This window comes from Lissotriton helveticus, chromosome 1_2 (genome assembly GCF_964261635.1).
Source record: "Lissotriton helveticus chromosome 1_2, aLisHel1.1, whole genome shotgun sequence".
Classification (NCBI taxonomy): Eukaryota; Metazoa; Chordata; class Amphibia; order Caudata; family Salamandridae; genus Lissotriton; species Lissotriton helveticus.
In genome coordinates this window covers 436,912,093-436,924,979 of record NC_136058.1, presented here as the reverse complement: position 1 = coordinate 436,924,979, position 12,887 = coordinate 436,912,093, and positions in this window count along the sequence as shown.

Sequence of the window (12,887 nt, the reverse complement as noted above, 5' to 3'; positions counted from 1 at the left end):
GCAATCCTACAATGGTAAAAGTAGGCGTGGGGCGCCCCGTTGGCCTGTGAGATGGCGTCAGTAGCGGACCGATGTGCGAATGGGGCCAAAGGCAGCGCAACAATATTTTCGGAATAGAAGACACCACAAGGCGCTGAGATGCCAAGATCCGGATGGCACCGAGGTGGTGTCTAGCAAGTTGCTGTACTGGTGTGGCCATCCTACAATGTTGAAAGTCGGCGTGGGGCGCCCCGTTGGCCTGTGAGATGGCGTCAGTAGCGGACCGATGTGCGAATGGGGCCAAAGGCAGCGCAACAATAGTTTCTGACTGACACCACAAGGCGCTGAGATGCCAAGATCCGGATGGCAACGAGGTGATGTCTAGCAAGTTGCTGTACTGGTGTGGCTATCCTACAATGGTAAAAGTCGGCGTGGGGCGCCCTGTTGGCCTGTGAGATGGTGTCAGTTGCGGACCGATGTGCGAATGGGGCCAAAGGCAGCGCAACAATATTTTGTGTATGGAAGATACCACTAGGCGTTGAGATGCCAAGATCCGGATGGCACCGAGGTGATGTCTAGCAAGTTGCTGTACTGGTGTGGTCATCCTACAATGCTGAAACTCGGCGTGGGGCGCCCCATTAGCCTGTGAGATGGCGTCAGTAGCGGACCGATGTGCGAATGGGGCCAAAGGCAGCGCAACAATATTTTCTGACTGACACCACAAGGCGCTGAGATGCCAAGATCCGGATGGCACCGAGGTGATGTCTAGCAAGTTGCAGCACTGGTGTGGCCATCCTACAATGCTGAAAGTCGGCGTGGGGCGCCCCGTTGGCCTGTGAGTTTGCGTCAGTAGCGGACCGATGTGCGAATAGGCCGAAGGCAGCACAACGCGCCAAGATCCGGATGGCACCGAGGTGGTGTCTAGTAAGTTGCAGCACTGGTGTGGCCATCCTACAATGTTGAAAGTCGGCGTGGGGCGCCCCGTTGGCCTGTGAGATGGCGTCAGTAGCGGACCGATGTGCGAATGGGGCCAAAGGCAGCGCAACAATATTTTCTGAATAGAAGACACCACAAGGCGCTGAGATGCCAAGATTCAATTGGCACCGAGGTGGTGTCTTGCAAGTTGTGGTACTGGTGTGGCCATCCTACAATGGTAAAAGTCGGCGTGGGGCGCCCTGTTGGCCTGTGAGATGGTGTCAGTAGCGGACCGATGTAGGCAGCGCAACAATATTTTCTGACTAGAAGACACCACAAGGTGCTGAGATGCCAAGATCCGGATGGCACCGAGGTGATGTCTAGCAAGTTGCAGCACTGGTGTGGTCATCCTACAATGCTGAAACTCGGCGTGGGGCGCCCCATTAGCCTGTGAGATGGCGTCAGTAGCGGACCGATGTGTGAATAGGCCGGAACCAGCACAAGGCGCCAAGATCCGGATGTCACCGTGGTGGTTTCATAGTTGAGAGGCACTTCATCTGCAGTGGGGCGCCGAGATCCGGATGGCACCGAGGGGATGTCTAGCAAGTTGCTGTACTGGTGTGGTCATCCTACAATGCTGAAACTCGGCGTGGGGCGCCCCATTAGCCTGTGAGATGGCGTCAGTAGCGGACCGATGTGTGAATGGGGAAAGGTAGCGCAAGAATATTTTCTGAAGAGGAGACACCACAAGGCGCTGAGATTCGGTTACCACCGAGGTGATGTCTAGCAAGTTGCCGCACTGGTGTGGCCATCCTACAATACTGCCCCGAATAACGGCGTGGGGTGCCCGAAGGGGGGGGGGGGAGGCGGCGTGAACGGGCCTTCCTAGGTGGAGGCTCGTCTGCTGTAGTGGGGCGCCCCTTTACCGTTTCAGTTGCCATTCAGCTGAGTTTCGGCTGCTCTTGATGCTACAGCGACAGGCGGCTGCAACAGGACTCTCAAAATGGCGGCCTGTTCTTTGGATTTGGGCATGGTCCACTAAAATGGCCCTGGGACACCTTAGAACTCGGACGCTCGATTTTTTTTTCCTTTCCTGTACATGCAAAAAAAGGTAAATGCCCGGTACGTTACACGCTACATCTGCCACGATGAACTCTCCAGAGGAACCGAAAAAAAATATAGTTATGGTAACTATACCATGCATCGTCATATGGAGAGGTGGCACCAATTAATTATAGTGCTGCATAAAAGAGAGATTTGGAGGAGAACCCCTGACCTGCTAGTACATTCATCAAAGAAGTGGCACTGACAGCATCAGAGGCAAGGGAAACGGTCCCAAATATTTAGAAGAACTTTGGAAAGATTAAAATGACATGTTTAGATTGTGGCAAATTAATTTCATGTGGACAGATGAGTGTTACTCTAATAAATACAGCATATGAACATCATCATAGTCGATTGTTGGTAGAGACATTTTGACTATATCCTGGACCTGCCCGTCCTCGCCCAAAATGGCGCCGGAATAAATGGGACTCGTAACTCCTTGTTGTGTACTGGTTGCAGAACCTTGAAATCACGAGATACGTATGCAGTTTTGAAGCACATGGCGGGCGGGGACGAGAATTGATTGAATATTTCGACATCCCTATTGATATTAAGTTCTGATGTGTTATTGATTACTGTACTATTGAAAGTTCGAATTAACGTCACCCATGGTACTTGCCCGCAAATGTATATCTAGATAATTTTATTGTAACTGGCCCTGTCGTATTTTAATTATAAAATGTACGTCCACCGTAACTGTTAGACACCTTAGTTCTTGCAACCTAATATATAGATGTATAAGTGTCTGGATGAAGCATTTAGTAGGTGGGTGACTGACTGTATGAGTGAGTGATTAAATGTGTCTCACTGAGTGCATGGGTTAGTGACTAAACGGTCTTAATTTGTGCATCATTATGTCTGTTGTTCTGTAAACTGCTGCATGTGTTGATCAGTAGCTATATGAGTAAGTATATGGGTTATTTATTGGTTGCCCAAGTATTTGTATGGGAGACTGAGTGTGTGTGTGGGTGGCTGGGAGGTGTATGACTGTGCATAGATGTGTTAGCAGTTGATTCACTAGATGTATGGGTTCAAAAGTGCATGTGGAAACAGCTGTATGGGCGGTTGACTGTGTGCATGAGTGTATTGGTGAGTGAATGGATATCTCAGTGCTACATGTCAAAGTAAGTACATATGTAAAACACAGTACATGTGAGAGTTGACATATATAAATAACTGTGCATAAGAGCCAGTGAATGTGTGAGTGGCTGTATGGATCATTGTGAACTTGTGTCAGGGATTGTATAAGAGAGTAAATATGTGTTAGTATATGTTTGAATAAGTAAGGTGTGTATAACTGTATAGTTGAGGAAATGGAGGTGTGATTGATTCTTTGCATGACTGACTAGGTGTGTGAGTAACTCCATGGATGAGTGACAGTCTGTGAGTGTCTGTTTACACTGAGTGTATCTAAGGTTATATTAGAGTCTGAAGAGGTTCATCGTATTATCACATGAATGATGTCATCAGTGATGTGATCAGTAATGTCAAATGAGATGTCATCAGTGATGTCATCAGTGATATCATTTGAGATGTCATCAGTGATGTCATCAGTGATGTCATTTGAGATGTCATCAGTGATATCATCAGTGATGTCATCAGTGATGTCATTTGAGATGTCATCAGTGATGTCATCAGTGATGTCATTTGAGATGTCATCAGTGATGTTGTGGAAAAGTAAATTTTGCCATGTTCTGTGTCCCTACGCCTCATCCATCATATGTTATGTGTGCATGACCAATATGCATATGTACTCCCCATGTCCGATTCAAGACGCAATTACAGTTGTGTCCACCTCTAGTATGCCAGTTTCCAGTCCTCGTGAATACTACGAATATCAGGCCTATGTAAAGTTACGTTGCCACGTTTCTCAGTGTGCACGTTATTTCATTATAAAGTCCCCGTTTCCAGGCCTCAACAGGGCCCGGACCCTAGATTCAGCTCCTGTCTCCTGAAGCCTCGCTGAGGAGCGATACAGCCCCACCTGTATCCTCGACCTTTCACTTACTTCCTGCCTCGCAGTGCCCGGTGCAGCCCGGCTCTGCCTCTGAGTCTGCCAAGAGTATGTTATAGTTCCAGTTATCAGTTCAGTCCTCCTTCTCTGCATTCCTAAGCTACTGAACTGCATCAATAGTTTCCGTCATTGTCTAGCCTATGCGGCCCCACGTTAGAGAAATACTGTATTTAATGGTCATTTCATATTCTTCATCAAGCACTACATGTAGAATAATGCATGGTCCGGTCTTAGAATCAAGTTAGCTTTTCCCCTCATGACTTCTAGTTTATATCAACATGTTCCCTAAACATCAGATACTAGATAGGGTTTAGGTACATGTCGCTCCGACCCTCCAGACTTTAGTCTCTGCTCCTAGCACAGAGTTCATAGCCCCCAGCTTCTCCTAGTAACACGTCATTGCCAGTTTTCGCGCACCAGGTTAGAGGTCCCGGCTCCTTAGGTAGCCCCCTCCTATGTTTCTGCCCCATTCATGACATATTCTGTTACGTTTGCATCACATGTCTATGTATACGCCCAGTTACACCTACTTTTACTGTTATCTTTCGCGACTGCTACGCGTCACGCCTTCTGCTCCACCCACTGTTCGCGCTATGTATATATGCTCGTGTTTTGTTATTAAATGTTAGCGCGCTCATCCCAGATCCAGCCCCAGCAGCTGCTGGGCCCCAGTTGTCCTGCTGGGCCCCTGTCCTATGCAGGTTGTCCTGATCCTGTCCTTATGCTGTAATAAACCTGCAGAAACTCCTACTACCTCGAATCTTGACTCTTATTTTATTGAGCTATCTGTTATGATATATGCCTAGTCAAAAATAGGGTATTATTTATTTATTTACCACATAATGGCGCCCGAATAGGGACTTGCCCTTTCCCCACGCGTCGGTGAAGCCACGCCGACCCCCTGACCCTCTGCAGTCGTGACGGAACTCTTCTGCGCAGTGGCAGATATTTCTGCTCAAGTATCCCTCAGGCCCACGGAGGAGACGGAGGAGGCGGTCCAGCATCCAAACGAGACGGTGGAGGAACGCGGCGAGTCCCGACCAGAGCCCAAGCCGAGAGTCCAAGGTCCGAGGTATCCGGAGGCCCACCCGTAACTGAAGTCCGAAGTTCGTCGTCGTAGCAGTCCAGTCCCGTCCGAGGCCTTCCGTTCCGTGCTGCCCGGTGAGTACCATTGCTGGGGTAGTATCTAGACAGGGTCAGTCTAAATTGACTCCTGGTCCGTGGGTTGGTGGTACCCAGACTCACAAACGAAGTGTTCACCTAGGTGGATACGGGTCTTGATGCGTCCCTTTATGGGACCGGTATGTTCCGTACTGTTACAGCAGTGCATCCAGTAACTCTAGTCTGTTCCGTTCTCGAGAAAATTCTTGTATTTCTGTTTTCAGTATTCCAGGTAGTATTCTGTTCGAACTGTTATTTATAATGTTCTTCATGTATTTTAATGTTGTGGTATGAGTGTGACGTGATTTCGTGTTTTCATTGTGTATTGTATTATGTCCAGATTATAGTCCAGTCATGCCGCTCTTTTCCAAGTTACGTCAGTTAAAAACTAGAAAGGGTTTATTAGAAGAAGCAGTTCCTGTTCCGCCTAGGGACAGTCCAGGTCATTTTATGTATCAGAAACATGGCATAAGCGCCATATTGTATCTAGATTTATGGGTAGAGTATACCAAACAGTTAGAAGAAAAGTATAGATGGCCCGTATCGGGCACATGGGATGCCGAGTGCATCATGCGAGTAGAAGAAGCATTATGGAAAAAGAAAGCCAGACAGTCACAGAAAGATGCCATCGAGTTATGGCGTAAAGAAGCTCATAGAAGAACCGAGAAAGAAATCAGAAAGTCAGAGTTAAGTAGAGAATCTCAAGAACGAGCCCAAGAAAGAGAATTAATCGAGATAGGTGAACAAGTCAAAGCCGAACAGTCAGACAGACAGAGGCATGCCCTTATTAAGGGTATGTATCCTCTTCTTGCCGAGGGCTTGCCAAAAGCGACCCCGGAGGCATCCAGTAATTTTCCGCCACCCTTAGTTCCGACCAAGCTACGTCACAAACCGACCGCAGCTGATATTTTTATTTCGTCCTATTTGGACGACACAGTCCCAGAATATGCAAATCCTGTCCGCGCTCCGCCTGTCCCTGTAAATCAGGCACTTCCCGCTCCTCCAGACACCGGAGTACCTGTTACGGTACCCCCGGTCCAGCCCGCATTTCTATTTCCCACTCTGCCAGGACGTAGAGCCTCAGTAGACGACTCCAGTCTAGGGGCCGCAGGAGGAGGTCCTCCTCAAACCCCGCCGCCACACAAGCGTTTAACGACAGCCGAATTACATGCACAAGCGTCACAGCGTACGCCTAGACATCAGACAGTAGCAGAAATAAGAAAATCCCTTGCCGAATGTTGCTATGATCCAGTCCCAGGCGAGGATAATATGGTTTTATATTCGTTCCGTGTAAGAAAGGTGGCCGAGTACCTAGTCACCTTACCGAATATGAAAGAAGATCTAGACAGAATATATCGTTTCATCCGTACAGGGGATGATCCAGAAAGTATTAGTGATGCCATGTCTCAAAGGAAAGCCGAGATCCAGCTCATGATATTAAAGTTTCTGATAAATTGTCTAATAAGAGAACAAGATTACCCGTCTAAAGATCCCGCCGAAATGAAAATCCTGACAAGGTGGAGTGATAATATAGCCGAGGGTAAGCACAAGACCGTCGGTGCCATGGAGAGTATGTACAAGAAAATCCGTAAAGAAATAATAAAGATACACGAACAACGTCAAGCAGCACAAGTAAGCGAGAAAGAAAGTATCTCTGATCCTGAAGAGGAAGAGAATGAGAATCCCGCCAGAATAGCGTATGTAGGAAAATCCAGATTTCCAGATCGCCATTTACGCCTAGAACACAAGTCTACTTTCCATCATTCAGCACCAGAACAAGGTTCTCTAGAACAAGTATTTCAAGCTACCGATCACATTCTGAAATCACGAGTCGGTTATAGTGAATTAAGTACCATGCATGAACAAGAACTAGCCCGATCAGCAGTCCGATGGATTACTGATTCTACCACTTTTCCAGACGAAATAGTGGCACAAATGTTTCTGAAATTGCCAACCAGCCGAGCAGCGACTGGTGGGTATGTATATGATTCAGCACCTCATTACTCTGTATGAGGGTCAACATTCTGATCCAGGCCCGTTACACGATATCCTGAACGAGTTACTCCAGTATAGATGGAGAGGTCTAAGTACCGATTTAATTAGTGTCATTCTAGAACAGCGTCACAAATATAGAACGTTTCTGAACCCGCATTTTGTTCATGTCTCACCGCCAGAAAGTAAGCCGTTTTACATAGACAGACAGAATCCGTTACGAGAAGTCCACCCAGTCATAGGGATGGGTGGCGAAATGCAACGAGTGTTTGTATACACTCCAATCACAAAGATGGAACTCCTTGAAATGAAGAAATTAATTCCCTGTCATGACAAAGATCCAGCAGGGTTCCATAGAGAATTAAAAGACATGCTCCGTATGGGAGAATACACTTACCCAGATATCATTAAAATGTTAAAGTTTCTGCTACCCGCAGGGGTATATGAAAAGTTAAAAGAAAAAGAATGGGAGGTGGGAGAGAAAAAGATCGATTGGGCAGTTCTAGAAGCAGAAGACAAGGCACGAGTACCAGGTACCGGTCTTGGAGATAAATGTAAAGAATTACCAGAATTATTAATTCAAGTTTTACCCAGATTATTGACAACGAGAAAGGAAGACTGGGATGCAATCTCAGCCTGTAAACAGAAGCAAGATGAAGATATTAGTGATTTTTATTCTAGATTTGAAAAATGTTTCAGTATTAACAGTGGTCTCAAGACAAGTAGTGAGTCATACCCTCACCTTTTCGTTACTAAATTAGTCGAGAATTCAAGTTCATCAATTAAAAATCGAGTTTTGAAAGTCGAAAGCACCTGGCAAGCAAATACTCCGTCCCAGATGCTCCAGATGCTCCAGTATCACCAGAATAGAATCAGGGAAGAGCAAGAACACGAAAGAAAACGTATGAAAGACACGAAAATGAAAGTGCTAGTTGCACAATCTGTTCCTCAAGACAGTCAGAAGAGGGGTCCGAATCAAGCCAGTCATCCTGCAGCTCCCGTTAAAGGAAACTGCAATTATTGTAAACAGCCAGGTCATTTTATAAACGAGTGTGCAGTTCTGAAACACAACATAGCTACTGGTAAGACTAAAGAAAGACCACGTCCGCCTAGACAAGAACAAGTTTCACAGATTCCTCAGCCACAGAATGCACAACAGACAGTTACAGCTCCGCAGCCTATTGCTGCAACACAGCATGTTACATCGCAGATGTACCAGTATGCACAGTCTGAGTATCCAGAGTACCAGCAATATTCATGAAACAGCCTAGAGAGGGAGGTAGGCTTGCCTCTCATTGAGATACCTGTAGATCAAGAAGGTCCCTATGTTCACAGTCAAGTATTAGGGAAAGACAGAAAGTTTTTGATCGATACAGGGGCAAGTAGGACCACAATTAGTCATGCCGAAGTTCCAGGGGCTCCGCTCTCAGGCTCAAGAAATGTTTCCCTTGGATTTTCAGGAAAACCGATAGTTAATGAGATATCTAAGCCAGTCACTCTAGAAGTAGGTCCATTGTCCCGTACTACTGATCTGTTACTTACTAAGTCATGTCCAGAAAATCTGTTAGGCATTAAGACATTGAAAGAATTAGGTGCAGTTATTTGCTGTTCCCCAGAGGGAATACGTCTGTTCCTACGTGACTTTAAGGGTCACTATGTATTACGAGATTTTGATTCCAGACTGTCTAAAGTTCCGCAGCATTTATGGGCGCAAGGTCCAACTGATGTAGGTTACATGCAAATCACACCCCATCGTGTGACTCTCAAACCAGGTGTAGTGTTACCACGAATCAGACAGTATAGATTGCCACCTGAGGCTGTAGCAGCCTTATCCAAAATTATTGACGAGCTCATGGCTCAAGGAGTAGTTGTAGAAACTGACTCCAATGTATGTAATTCTCCGATCATTCCAGTCATGAAACGTACTGATCCAAATGCACCCCCAGTATATCGATTAGTGATTGATTTACGAGAGCTTAACAAATGTATTATTCCTCAGTACCCAGTTGTCCCAGATATTTCTTCCCTGTTAACTGCCATTGATTCCGAAGCCATGTTCTTCACTGTCATAGACCTCAAGAATGCATTTTTTAGTGTTCCAATTCATCCAGACAGCCAGTTTCTTTTCGGATTTTGTTTAAATGGAAGGAGCTATATGTTTACACGCGCTCCTCAAGGTTTCACAGAAAGCCCTAGTATTTACAGTCAAGCACTCAAGAGACAACTAGACAACATTCACATGCCAACTGACACTGCCCTGCTCCAGTATGTCGACGATCTACTGATCACAGCCCGTTCTGAACGTGACTGCGAGCGGGCATCCCTTACAGTTCTGTATTTCCTGGCCGAGATGGGGCACAAGGTGTCCCCTTCAAAGCTTCAATTCTGTGTCCAGCAAGTGGTCTACTTAGGACACTTACTGTCCAAGAGGGGTAGGCAGTTGACACCCGACCGTATCCAGTTAATAGCGAGTCTTCCCCAGCCCAGAACCCAGAAGGAGGTACGTGCCTTTATCGGCCTTACTTCTTATTGTAGACAATGGATTCCGCAGTATGCATTTCTAGCCAAGCCACTGATACAGTTAACGACACAGGAGGCAGCCGTATCGACTGTTCTCCCTTGGACATCTGACCATACACTTAGTTTCAACGAGTTAAAGAAAGCCTTATGCCAAGCTCCAGTTCTAGCTACACCGAACTACAGTAAGCCTTTTACACTTTTTGTCACTGAACGCGAAGGTACAGCATTATCTGTTCTCACACAAGATCAAGCAGGTCAATACAAGCCCTGTGCTTATTTTTCGAGCACATTAGATCCAGTCGCCCAGGCGTTGCCTGCGTGCCTCAAGTCAGTTGCAGCCACAGCACTAGCTATCAGACAAAGTGATTCCATAGTTTTAGGACACTCCTTGACAGTACAAGTTCCACACTCCGTGGAAGTTCTTTTAAACCGAACACAGACTCAGCACTTGACAATTGCACGTTTAACAGGTTATGAATTGACACTGTTTCAGCCACACATAGAAATTAGACGCTGCAACGTCCTGAATCCTGCTACACTGTTACCATCAGTTAATTCAAATTCTGCCACACATGATTGCGTGGAAGTAGTTAACATTACGACAAAGCCAAGACAAGACCTGACAGACATTCCGTTACCAGACCCCGACCTGACACTTTATGTGGATGGTTCATGTATGAGAACTAGTACAGGAGAACTAGTCGCCGCATATGCAGTGACTACTGACACTGAAGTTATTGAAACACACCGCATTGATACCCTGTCCGCTCAAGCAGCAGAGCTAGTTGCTCTGACACAAGCCTGTATACACGCCAAGAACCAGAAAGTTAATGTTTACACAGATTCACGCTACGCATTTGGAGTTGTACACGACTTTGGAGTGCTCTGGCAGGAGAGAGGTTTCATGACTTCTCATGGAACCAAGATTCAGCATGGTTTCCTTATCCAAGCTCTGTTAGATGCCATACATTTACCGACATCTATTGCTATCATGAAGTGCAAAGCACATACGAAAGTTACTGACATTATTTCTCAAGGTAATGATCTAGCAGATCGCACAGCCAAGCTTACAGCACAGACTCCAGACAGTCCAGTTAACATGACACATACTCCAGATCTGACTACATGTATGACAGTTAAGGACCCTACACAAGATGTCATAGATATCCAGTTACATGCTACTCCCGATGAAATCAAGAAATGGTCTGAACAAGGAGGGGTCCAGACAGATCAAGGATGGTTAACGAAGGGTAGAGCCACATGGTTTCTCCCCGACTCTATGGTTCAAGTCATTATCAATACCGCACATAGTCCAGCACATTTAGGAGAAAAAGCTATGTTAGACAGTATCCAGAACATTTGGTTCAACAAGCATTTACGAGCTGCAGCCAAGCAGAAAGTCCGTACCTGTATGATATGTTGTCAGTTCAATCCAGGTAAAAGTGTCCCGGTGGAACAAGGTGGTTTCCAGCCCCCTGACCACCCTTTTGAGGTCCTCCAGATGGATTATATTCAGATGGAGCGATGTCGAGGTTTCAAGTATGTCCTTGTAGTTGTATGCGCTTTGTCCAGATGGACAGAAGCATATCCAGTCCCAGATTACACAGCCGCGACCACTGCCAAGCAGTTGGTTCGTGAATTCTTCCCTCGATATGGACTCCCTAGAGTCGTATATTCTGATAACGGTCAGCCATTCTCATCTGAACTCATGAAGCACGTTTCCCTGTTGTTAGGGTACCAGTGGAAGTTTCATTGTGTACGCCATCCTGAAGCAGCCGGTCTAGTCGAGAGACATAATCAGACCCTGAAAATCCGCATAGCCAAAGTATGCAAAGACAAAGGTGTGGACTGGCTAGTAGCTCTGCCAGTCGCTTTATTTTATATGCGCATGGTCGCACATTCCAGATCAGGTCTGTCCCCGTATGAGGTCGTATTCGGCCGCCCCCCAAATATGTGGGGTACTCCTAGACCCCGAAGTATTACCGATGTTTCATGTAATATGCTGACAGATTACCTAGCTTCCTTGATGTCTGCCCTCAACTCATGTCGTTCACAGGTTGCCGCCGCATTTCCAGACAATACCGAGGTGGCACCGCATGAAATCGTTCCAGGTTCGATGGTACTCGTCAGGAACTTTGACAGATCAAGTCCGCTGGAACCTCGTTGGAAGGAGCCGAAGCTCGTCCTCTTGACCACCCGTACTGCCGTCAAGCTGGAAGGCAGGAAGGGGTGGGTCCACCTGTCTCATGTTAAAACATTTCAATGGATTAAAACCCGTCTTTAAAAACATTTCCAAGGATTCCCAGGATTTTAAGGACTGCCGAAATATTGTTCCTAAGGACTGTCCCGCAAAAGACATTACTACAACCCCTCCCTTGTTAGAGAAAACTCCGCAACAGGAGTATAAGTCAAAGCTCCGGTCTAGTAAAAATAAGTCAGTCAGTTTGATTGTATAAGTCCTCCCCTAGGTGAAACGGATAGACTGTTTCTGACATGTATAAAATAGACCCCCATAGTGAGAGAGTCAGTCAAAATTCAATTCAATGTATCGTTTTTCTAAGTTTCATATTATTCATCAGCATTATGATTTCCTGCACCAGTTACGCATTTTTCCTGTATTTTCCAGTTTCTCATGTAAATAAGTCTGCTAATGGTACAGTAGAGCACACGTTTAGTGATCTGCCTCCTCACGAATATTCCTACCGCCTCGCTATGCGTAACAACACATTTATCCGTATGTTACATTATTCACACCAGACCAGCAATGCCACTAATTGTTGGGTGTGTGGTCGACTCCCCCCTTTTCAGACACCGAAGGGAGTTCTGCCACTCTTTCCTTATCCTTTTTCACATAATGGTTCGTGTGGAGCATGGTCCACGTTAACGTCATCCTCAACAGATATGTCTTTTCTTAACAGTACATGTTTCCCAGACAAGCAAGGTTTCCCCCACAGAACAGGTTTAGATCTAGAAAATGAAGTTTATAATTTAGGTAACTATTCGTCGAATTTCATGGTCCTGAATGTTCAGTCTGATACTACTCCAGACTCACCTGCTATTTCAGTATTACCAGTCAAAGGCGAATTATGTGTCCGTAGTTATGGTTCTGTACACGTAGGACATAGTGATTGTACTATTATTATCCAGTATAGTGACAGTGGGAAATCTATTTTCAAAGCTTCACGTCATTCTTATTTTGTTT